The sequence below is a fragment of the Aegilops tauschii genome, chromosome 7, assembly GCF_002575655.3.
Source record: "Aegilops tauschii subsp. strangulata cultivar AL8/78 chromosome 7, Aet v6.0, whole genome shotgun sequence".
NCBI lineage: Eukaryota > Viridiplantae > Streptophyta > Magnoliopsida > Poales > Poaceae > Aegilops > Aegilops tauschii.
The window spans coordinates 228,419,715-228,431,355 of NC_053041.3; the positions used below are offsets into that span (position 1 = coordinate 228,419,715).

The following is an 11,641-nucleotide window of genomic DNA, read 5'->3' on the forward strand; positions in this document are numbered from 1 at the left end:
GAGAAGAGAAGGAGGAGGAAGCCGATGACAGTCAGTTATGTGCATCCCTATTATTTTTATCCCGTTGCAACGCACGGGCATTTGTGCTAGTAGATTATTATGGAGCTATATCAAGTTTATGTGGATGGATGGAGTATTAAACTCCTCTAAGAGGGCAACCATTTATGTTATGAATTGATAGTGTACTCACATTTTATATATGGACACTGTTAAATGTTAAATTTCTATATGGACACTTATGGAAAAACATGACCGTGTTAGACCATGCTCCAAATATGCCGCATTGTTCAAATGCATTGTGTCATATATCCATTGTATACAACACTTGGCAGACAATGCATTTGGGTGGTTGCCTGTAGAATATTGTCATCTCTAGGAGTCAATGCATGTGGAGTGGCGTCCCAAGGCTAAAAAGTACGCAAATGCAATTTTTTAAATAAAGAATAATATTTTATGCATGCAATGAATGAGTAATTAATGATGGTATTCATGACAAAATTAATGCAGAAAATAAACGAGTATATGTAACATTATACATACCCTGATCTCACAAAAAATATACTTCACAAATATAATGCTTGATATAGATTATATTTGTACTTCACTGTTTAATGCACAATTAATGCAGAAAAAAAATGAGTATATGTAACATTATACATACCCTTATCTCACAAAAAATACTTCACAAAGATAATACTCGATATAGATTATATTTGTACTTCACTGCTTAATGCACAATTAATGCAGAGAATAAATGAGTATACGTAACATTATACATACCCTTATCTCACAAAAAATACCTCACAAAGATAATGCTCGATATAGATTATATTTGTACTTCACTGCTTTTAAAATGAAAGGATGAGCATATGAAATATTAAATGGATCGTGGAAAGAAATAAAACTAATTGGATATTACCTCCGTCCTAAAGAGCTTGTCTTAGATTTATTTAAATACAGATGTATCTAACACTAAAACATGTCTCCGTATAGACAAATCTAAAACAAACTTTTTGGAACCAAGGGAGTATGTTCGTATATATTTTGGGAGACTACTTGTACGCTAGGGAATGAATTGTTCCTTGCAAAAGAAACAAAGAAATTTACAACCAAAAAAGTGCATGAGAAAATAACTTTGAAAGGTATGTGTATGTATACATGACTAACCTAGCATAATACTTTCCTGCCAATCAACCCTGATTTAATTTACTTCCAAATATGTTCGCCCCTGTCTCTGATAATTTTGGAAGGAATGCATGCATGACTAACCTGGCGTAATAATTTCCTGCCAATTAACCCTGGTTTAATTTCCTTCTAATATGTTTGTCTCTGCCTCTATATATGGACCATACCAAGCATCCGGTGACTTTGGCGAAAACACGTCTCTGCCTCTATATATGGACCAAACCAAGCATCCGGTGACTTCGGCGAAAGCACAATCGAAGCACACCAGAAGATCCCTAAAAGAAAAAAAAACGCACCAGAAGTTGTAGCAACATCTAAATGGAGAAGTGCACGAAGCGCCTCCAGGCATTAGCTCTCATTGTTCTCTTATGCCTTGCTACTCATCCACAATGTAAGTCTCATTGTTCTCTTATGCCTTGCTACTCATCCACAATGTAAGTGGTACATAAGCAACAATTTTCCTCTCGTGTCCCTTGGAAATCTTACTGTATTTTTGTGTTTCATTCCTTAACTAGTAAGGACACTGATGGATAATAAATCCAAACTCTTTCTCTTAATTTCGTAGGCAATGCCGTACGTTATGCGTGCTTCAAGCTTACCACTATCCCAGCCTGCAATCCAGATAAAAGTATATGTTATTGTTGCACAGGGAGTTTGGCTTGCTACAAAACGAGAGATGAATGCAAAGCCCGCTGTGTTCCTCCACCAGTTGGCTTAAACGAGGCAGGGGCATCCTCGTCCTCGTCCTCTGCATTTCCATGAAATTGGATTATTATATTGTTATCTGGAATAATGTGATGTCTGCTCATTATATGATGTCTGAGTGAAGAACTATGAAATAACAAGAGAAAATAATAAAGAGCATTACCTGCAAGTTTTAGTAAGCAATTTCCTTTGCAGTTTGGGCGGGGAAATATTTAGAGCGAACGATTGTATCATTTCCTAAATTCCCTCACTTGGCTTTTCGCACGAGTGGAAAAAAAGAAGATAGCCTGCTGCACCAAAAGTACCTGCAGTTTTGGGTCAAACGAAACTATGGCAAAAAATGTTAAGCAGAGATGCTAAAAATTAAAAACCTAAACCAACAGCCTCATCAGTTCGGTTGCCGATCCGGTTTTTACACATCCGAGGGCGTCCACGGCAGAACAGCAACAAACTGACGTATTTAACATCGAATTCGAAAGGTCTTAAATCAGGATGAACTAACGAATATGCAGTCATGTACTCACGTAACCAAGTTCTTTACAACTACTCCAAGGAGAACCACACTAGTTTCTCCTAGGACTCCTTGTTTTTTAGGTGAGGATTCCTTGAGTTTGGTACAACCCATACATGTGTTTTTCATGTCGCGTGTACTACTACCTCTGTCTTAGTGCTAGACACATCTGTTTGAACGACACTTAATATGAGACGGAGAGAGTGTTTCTTTAGTCCACGGTTGTTAACTCATTATATGGCACCGATTTGATATAGCTTGTACTACCATATGTTGTAGGCGTGTATTACTTGCTAAAAAGGTTTATAGCTGTAAAAAAGGTTCAAGGTTGGGTACCATAAATTGGATAGTATTGCGTTCACTTTAGAGAACAAAGTGTGGGGTAATTTTTTGTACTTTTCATATTCTCTGAGAAATGTATGTTTTGTTATTGCTTGTATTCGGTGTATATGTACCGTTTTTACAATCGGTGGTTGTTGATCCCTTGTTAGTGACGGTGTCCTAGACTGAGGGGTACTAACCTGCACGGCCCGACATTTGTGGGCCGGGCTTATGGCCCAGTGATCAAGAAAGGAAGGGCTACCGAAGCTAAGAACCTCGGCGTAACCAAGATGGAAACCTCCGAAGACTTTTACTTCATGGATTGCTCTGTAGCCGGCGCATAGATGGTGTGTAACCTAGGTACCCTCGGTGCATATATAAGCCAAGGGGTTTAGTCTTTAGGGGCAAGATTATCAGCCTTAGGGTTCAGAACATGATCATACAATCTTGAGGTAGATCATCATATACTCTGTAATCCATCACATCAATACAATCAAAGCAGGACGTAGGGTTTTACATCTTCGAGAGGGTCCGAATCTGGGTAAACAACGTTTCCCTTCGTCCCCTGTTACCATTGTTTCTAGACCTACAGCTCGGGGCCCCCTATCCGAGATCCGCCGGTTTTTAGCACTGACAGTTAGGAACCAACATATTTGTATTATAACTTAAATGGAATGGCAAAGAAGCATACATGAGGTGGAGGGAGGTAACATTATAATCCAAAACTTACTTTCTCCGTCCTGGTTTATTGTGTCCCAAAGGATCTAGAAAGATGTATTAAATTATACGTGGCACAATATAGCAAGAAGCAGGATCCCAAACAAAACAAAAGTTACAAATCGGCACATACATCTTACAAAAAGGACACGGAAAGAAAAACAAAGTGTGATTTGTAATTAGATTTCCACCAAGAACCGACAACATCGCCGCCAGGGATGATACCACTTGGGTCGGTGGCCTTGCTGCCACTATTACCACCTGCTTGACGTAGGAGGGAGTCACCAACATGTGCAGTCAGGCTGGGAGGAAAGGACATGGATGGCGTCTACAGACGTCGGAATCCCATGGTACGACACTGCATAGCAACCTTCAATGTACCAGGCCAAATCAAGCGAGTCCAATGAATTGATCATCGTACATGAATCGTATCTTTAAGTGTCATCTGCACTACTCCTTCCATTCACTATTATAAGATGTTCTTACTTTCTTATAAATCGTATGTATGTAAACACATTTTGGTGTGCTCGTTCACTCATTTCAGTCTGTATGTAGTCCATATTAAAATTTCTAGAACATCTTATAGTGGTGAATGGAGGGAGTACTAGGTTGGCTTGGGAAACAGCGTGTTTTAAACTATCTTCATGTTGGATGAGAACCAACATAAGCAATTATGTTTTCATTTTTATATATGCAACACATCCTACCTGTGAACCAAATTTTTGTTCCATTGTTCTAACTTGTTACGACTATTATTCAATATTTGGTTATCCTTGGTCTTTGTTTTCCTTATCCTCAAGAACAACATGTATTTGTATTCTGTCGCAGTCTACAGACAGCTTCCGAGTGAGGAAGCAAATCTCAAACTGCTAAACCAATATCACAGTAACAAAACTGTAGTAAAGCATATTATAATCCTCACATTGACGCGCAACGAGTCTACAACGGTGAGCTAATGAACACATATATGGCAGCCCATCAGTACGATATGATATTAAGAGAGTTATCGGATCTAATAGACCGGAACGTAAGCCTCTGCCCATACAGTTGAGTTCTAGAATAAGAAGTAGATGGAAAAATACAACTTTGATAAATTCGTCTTCATGAAGCCATGAACCAGTTTTTGCAAAACCATCTGTCAATAGGTAGGCCTAAAGGCATATCACACATAACTAAGATTTCACATCCATATAGGATCGCATTATCTTCAGCACTACAGACTCCAGCATGGGCGGATCTAGTGTGGGGGGCATGGGGGCCATTGCCCCCACAAACATTTTGCAAATTTTATTTTACTAGTGTAATTTGTATCCATCATATATTAATTTGTTGGTGTAGTGTAATAAAAAAATCTAGCAATTGGAATGTTGTCCATGGTTGCCCCCACATTGTTAAATCCTAGATCAACCGGTGCACTCTAGTTTGTTCAAGAAGCCAATGAACTGAGGTTCAGGAAAAAAAGATAATAGAAGTGCGAAAAAGCTAAGGAAAGCACACATTGTCGAACTATTGAAACTACTACAATGCTCTATATCATCAACATCCAGCTCACTACAAATCTGGTAGGAGACACTGCCTAACGCGATGGCGGCAATGAGAAGTAATATCCCTATGATCTGCAGAAACAATAAAAGTAATTCAGATAGATTTTATTAAGGCAAAAACACAGGGAGGGGTTAGAAATATGTATTACCCCATCTCCAATGAAGAACAGGCAATGGAGTCGGGGATCTCGTAGTTATGCTTCTAATGCATATAAATCCATGAAGAGTAGTGGATAACTCCAGAGACACTGCAAACCAGCTGCTGCAACAAGGAAGCTGGACCCAAGCAGCAACTCATGAGTACATTATGGTGAAATGAATTAAATGTGGTTTTCATTATTAGAAAAATAAGAGAGATGCTCACCAAAAGGCAGGTTTAGTGTGGATCTAGTGTGGGGGCAGGGGGGCCATTGCCCCCACAAACATTTTGCAAATTTTCTTTTACTAGTGTAATGTTTATCCATCATATATTAATTTTGGTGTGGTGTAATAAAAAATCTAGCAATTGGAATGTTGTCCATGATTGCCCCCACATTGTCAAATCCTAGATCCTCCACTGCACTCTAGTTTGTTCAAGAAGCCAATGAGCTGAGGTTTAGGAAAAAGATGATAGAAGTGCAAAAAGCTAAGGAAAGCACACACTGTCGAACTATTGAAACTACCACAATGCTCTATATCATCAACATCCTGCTCACTACAAATCTGGTAGCAGACACCGCCTGATGCGCTGGCTGCAATGAGAAGTAATATTTCTATGATCCGCAGAAACAATAAAAGTAATTCAGATAGATATTATTAAGCCAAAAACATGGGGAGGAGTTAGAAATATGTATTGCCCCATCTCCAATGAAGAACAGACAATGGATTCAGAGGATCTCGTAGATGATGCTTAAGAGCTAATGCGTATAAATCCATGAAGAGTAGTGGAAAACTCCGCAGACACTACAAACTAGCTGTTGCAACAAGGAAGCTGGGCCCAAGCAGCAACTCATGAGTAGATTATGGTGAAATGAACTAAATGTGGTTTTCGTTATTTGAAAAATAAGAGAGATGCTCACCAAAAGGCAGGTTTTAGAAGTGAAGTCTGTGGAGGCCAGTGTCACATCCTTTGTTTGGTAATGACCTAGGGTAGTTTTTCTTGTTTGCATCTTGTCTAAAATTCAAATGAATTTGAAATGAGGATTGATCAAACCCTAGCACCACATTGATAAACTAGGTCCAAACTCAAAATGCCCTTAAAAATGTTTGTGATTTAAGAAAAAAAGGTGAAAACCTTAACCAGAGATGATGCACATATTTTCATGGCATTTATGTTCTTTGAACTAATTCATATTGTATTTGAGTTGGAGCTATGAAATGTTATAAATATTTTTATAGGTCCAATAATTTTGAAACTTGGCGAGTGTCTCTAGAATAATTCAGTTAGCACCCACAAAATGTTTCAGATTTTTCAAAAATGATTTGGTTTGCAACTCAAATCAAAACAAATTACAGAAAAAGAAAAACTGGAAACAAAATAGAAAAGACAGAGAGAGCGAGAGTTCTTACCTGCGGCCAGCTAGAAGGCCCAGCCCACCAAGGGCAGGGGCGTCTTCCTCCTCACGCTAAAAGGAGGCGTGCGTGTGCCCGATGCACGCGCATGCTCCACACGAAACACCACCTGCCTGTCTGCCTCCCCCTGCCAGCGCAAAACTGTGGATTAGCTGCCCCTGGTCGTCCACATTGAGCCGGCCTTGCCATTATCCCCCTCGCCCTCTCCCTCGGTCTCCCCCTCCATGGCCGAAGCCGCCATGGCCAATTTGCCGTGAACCTCGCGGCCAGAGCCACCCACTCGCTCCCTCGACATCTCCAGCACCTTCGCCTCACCGTCCTCGTCCTCTCCGCTGAGCTACACAACATCAAATGCACTGCAGTGTCGTCTTCGTCGCCTTCTTCCTCCTCGGATGTCGAAGCTCGCCACCGTCGATTCGCCATCTCCAACGCCTCCCCGATCCCACTGAGCTGCACGTCGACCTCCCTGTGAGCTCCGCCATTGTTTCCCCTAACCCCGCACTCAATTTCGACCTCTTACCGTCGATCCCTCATTGACCGAAGTGCACCGCTGGACAAGCTCATCATCGACGTAGCTCCAGTGACCATTTGGCCACTCCGACTTGTCCAACAACATCACAACAACACGTAGTGCCTCGCTAGCTCGTCCGTTTGTTCGTTTGCAAGCCGCAACGCCAAACCTGCAAGCACCCGACCTCCGGCCGCTGCAAAATTCGTTGCTGTCATCGACTCCGGTCATCCCAGCTTCAGCCACCACCACCGTTCGACGCGAGATGTCATAGCCCTAGGTTAATTCTTCTAATTAATTGCATTTAGAATCATCATGCATCATTTCCAAATTTCTGAAAGTTAAATTGAGGAATTCTAAAAGCCTCGGAAGATAATTTTAAAACTAGGTTCAAACTCAAATCTCTTTAAGGAACACAAGAAAATATTCTTTTTACAATCTAAAATGTTTGCGATGAATTAAAATTTAAAACAAAATTTTTGGAAGTTTAAAAGTATTTATTTTGGGGCTTGAATTAACTCAATATGGTGTTTGAACTTGGTTTATTTTTATAGTAAATAGATTTTGGACCCAATAATTTTGAAACTGTTGTGGGACACTGCTTTTATTGCCCTTACTTGCCACAATAATTTTCAGAATTTGCAAAAAAGGGTTTGATGTTTCAAATCAAACCAAAACATATTCAAATAAATAGAAAAAGGAATAAAAGGAAAAGTGCAATGTGCTTACCTCTGGCCTATTACTGTAGTGGCCCAGCCAATCCTAGCGAGGAGCAGGGTTGTCTTCAACCGCTCGCCAGAAGGACAAGTCATGGCAGAGCGCGTATCGTCGGCTGCCACCTCCCAGATGTGTTCCGAATGCCCCCGACCCTATCCTGCTCGCCTGGAGATGCCACGACCCCTCCCTCTTCTTCCCCCTCTCTCTCACACACACACCCTCTAGCTCCCGTTCCGAGCAGCACCGAGAGCGCCCGCCGGTCTTCGTGACTCGTTTTCGTAGCCACCGTCTTCACCTTCTCCGTCCACCATGTCTAGAATCTTTTTTGTACCCTGTTGCAGGGGCAGAGCCATGATTTGGACATAGGAGGGGGGCGAAGAGACAACAAGCAAAAAAATACATCACAAATTTATCATAGCTTAGCCTTGTGATCAACAATTTACTCATTGTGCTTTACAACCGCCTAGATCAAGACTACTTGTTTGTTGGACCAGAATTTGTGCTATTTTTTATACTAGGTACTTGGTGATTGCAAGAAACTTAGAATCATACTACCACTTCCAGATTCGTGTCGTGAGCTTAACCAATTATATCATTGACTCGATAAATTGTATTTCTCCCCATGACCACAGAAGCACAATTTATGGTAAATTAAATCTAAATCACAGCATCAGTGCATCATTCCAATAACAATTAGAAGCAAAGAGAAAATTATCAAGCACATGAGCTATTCCATCTAAATCAAATCATAGTATTATTCTGGAAAAGACATTTACTACTCCCTCCGTAAAGAAATATATGAGTGTTTTAGTGATCTAAACACTCTTATATTTCTTTATAGAGGGACTAGTATGCAAATCAATATGATAGTTGATTGCTTGTATCTGCGTTGGTATTTCCTTCAGTTATGAAACCAAGGTTTGAAGGAAATATGCCCTAGAGGAAATAATAAAGTTGTTATTTTATATTTCCTTATATCGTGATAAATGTTTATTATTCATGCTAGAATTGTATTAACTGGAAACTTGATACATGTGTGAATACATCCCTAGTAAGCCTACTAGACTAGCTCGTTAATCAAAGATGGTTAAGTTTCCTAACCATAGACATGTGTTATCATTTGATAAACGGGATCAAATCATTAGGAGAATGATGTGATGGACAAGACCCATCCGTTAGCTTAGCATGTTGATTGTTCAGTTTTATTGCTATAGCTTTCTTCGTGTCATATACATATTCCTTTGACGATGAGATTATGCAACTCCCGGATACCGTAGGAATACCTTGTGTGCTATCAAACGTCACAACGTAAATGGGTGATTATAAAGATGCTCTACAGGTATCTCCGAAGGTGTTTGTTGGGTTGGCATAGATCGAGATTAGGATTTGTCACTCTGAGTATCGGAGAGGTATCTCTGGGCCCTCTCGATAATGCACATCATAATAAGACTTGCAAGCAATGTGACTAATGAGTTAGTTGCGGGATGATGCATTACGTAACGAGTAAAGAGACTTGCCGGTAACGAGATTGAACTAGGTATGAAGATACCGACGATCGAATCTCGGGCAAGTAACATACCGATGACAAAGGGAATAACGTATGTTGTCATTACAGTACGACCGATAAAGATCTTCGTAGAATATGTGGGAACCAATATGAGCATCCAGGTTCCGCTGTTGGTTATTGACCGGAGAGGTGTCTCGGTCATGTGTACATAGTTCTCGAACCCGTAGGGTCCGCATGCTTAACGTTTGATGACGATTTTATATTATATGAGTTATGTGATTTGGTGACCGAATGTTGTTCGGAGTCCCGGATGAGATCATGGACATGACGAGGAGTCTCAAAATGGTCGAGCGGTAATGATTCATATATAGTACGATGATATTCGGACACCGGAAGTGTTCTGGGGGTACCGGGTACCATATCGGGTCACCGGAAGGAGTTCCGGGCATCCCCCGACAACTACATGGGCCTAATGGGCCAAGAAGGGGACAGACCAGCCCCTAGGGGGCTGGTGCGCACCATGTAAGCCAAATAACAGGGGAAGGAAAGAGGGGAAGAGAGAAAGGAAGGGGAGCAATTCGGCCTCCCCCTTCCTTCTCTCCTCCCTCCTCCTTCATTCCCCCTCCAGATGAATATGGAAGGGGGGGAGGCCGAATAGGGAGGTGCCCAAGTAGGATTCCTCCTACTTGGGGCGCCCCCTTGTCTGCCTCTCCACCCCTCCAACATATATAAAAATGAGGGGGGCACCGCTAGAACACACATCAACAGTTGTTAGCCGTGTGCGGCACCCCCCTCACAGTTTACGCGTCCGGTCATATTCACGTAGTGCTTAGCCAAGCCCAGCGCGGATCACTTCACCATCACCGTCACCACGCCGTCGTGCTAACAAAACTCTCCCTCGACACTTGACTGGATCAAGAGTTCGCGGGACGTCATCGAGCTGAACGTGTGCAGAACTCGGAGGTGTCGTACGTTCGGTGCTTGATCGGCCGGGACGAGAAGAAGTTCGACTACATCAACCACGTTGTCAAATGCTTCCGATTTCGGTCTACGAGAGTACGTGGACACACTCTCCCCCTCTCGTTGCTATACATATCCTAGATAGATCTTGCATGAGCGTAGGAATTTTTTTGAAATTGCATGTTACGTTCCCCAACAGTGGTATCAGAGCCAGGTATATGCGTAGATGATACGAACGAGTAGAACACAAAGAGTTGTGGCCGGTGATAGTCATACTGCTTACCACCAACGTCTTATTTTGATTCAGCGGTATTATTGGATGAAGCGGCCCGGGCCAACCTTACATGACCACGTTCATGAGACCGGTTCCACCGACAGACATGCAACTTGTTTTGCATAAAGGTGGCTGGCGGGTGTCTGTTTCTCCAACTTTAGTTGAATCGAATTTGACTACGACCGATCCTTGTTGAAAGTTAAAATAGCAAACTTGACAAACATTGTGGTTTTGATGCGTAGGTAAGAACGGTTCTTACTAGAAGCCCGTAGTAGCCACGTAAAACTTGCAACAACAAAGTAGAGGACGTCTAACTTGTTTTTGCAGGGCATGTTGTGATGTGATATGGTCAAGACATGATGTGATATAAGTTGTTGTATGAGATGATCATGTTTTGTAAAAGTTATCGGCAACTGGCAGGAGCCTTATGGTTGTCGCTTTATTGTATGAAATGCAATCGCTGTGTAATTGCTTTACTTTATCACTATGCGTTAGCGATATTTGTGGAAGCAATAGTTGGCGAGACGATAACGACGCTACAATGGAGATCAAGGTGTCAAGCGGGTGATGATGGAAATCATGACGGTGCTTTAGAGATGTAGATGAAAGGCACAAGATGATGATGGCCATATCATGTCACATATTTTGATTGCATGTGATGTTTATCTCTTATGCATCTTATTTTGCTTAGTACGGCGGTAGCATTATAAGATGTTCCCTCACTAAAATTTCAAGGTATAAGCGTTCTCTCTGAGTATGCACCATTGCGACAGTTCGTCGTGCCGAGACACCACGTGATGATCGGGTGTGATAAGCTCTACGTTCACATACAACGGGTGCAAGATAGTTTTTGCACATGCGGAATACTCGGGTTAAACTTGACGAGCCTAGCATGTACAGACATGGCCTCGGAACACTGGAGACTGAAAGGTCGAACGTGAATCATATAGTAGATATGATCAACATAGAGATGTTCACCATTGAAAACTACTCCATCCCACGTGATGATCGGTTATGGTTTAGTTGATATGGATCACGTGATCATTTAGATGACTCGAGGGATGTCTATCTAAGTGGGAGTTCTTAAGTAATGTGATTAATTGAACTCAATTTATCATGAACTTAGTCTTGATAGTATTTG

At 41.5% G+C, this 11,641-nt stretch overlaps 1 long non-coding RNA gene across 2 annotated transcripts; it reads left to right on the forward strand.

Moving 5' to 3' along the window:
- Nucleotides 1–476: 476 nt before the first annotated feature.
- LOC120969962 (uncharacterized) lies at nt 477–2,069 on the forward strand. Of its 2 annotated transcripts, none has more exons than XR_005764640.3 (2): nt 477–1,576; nt 1,751–2,069. It is a non-coding gene; the product is annotated as an uncharacterized lncRNA (long non-coding RNA). The 2 variants fall into 2 exon arrangements; XR_005764641.2 differs by lacking the exon at nt 477–1,576 and adding an exon at nt 1,582–1,619.
- Nucleotides 2,070–11,641: the final 9,572 nt, after the last annotated feature.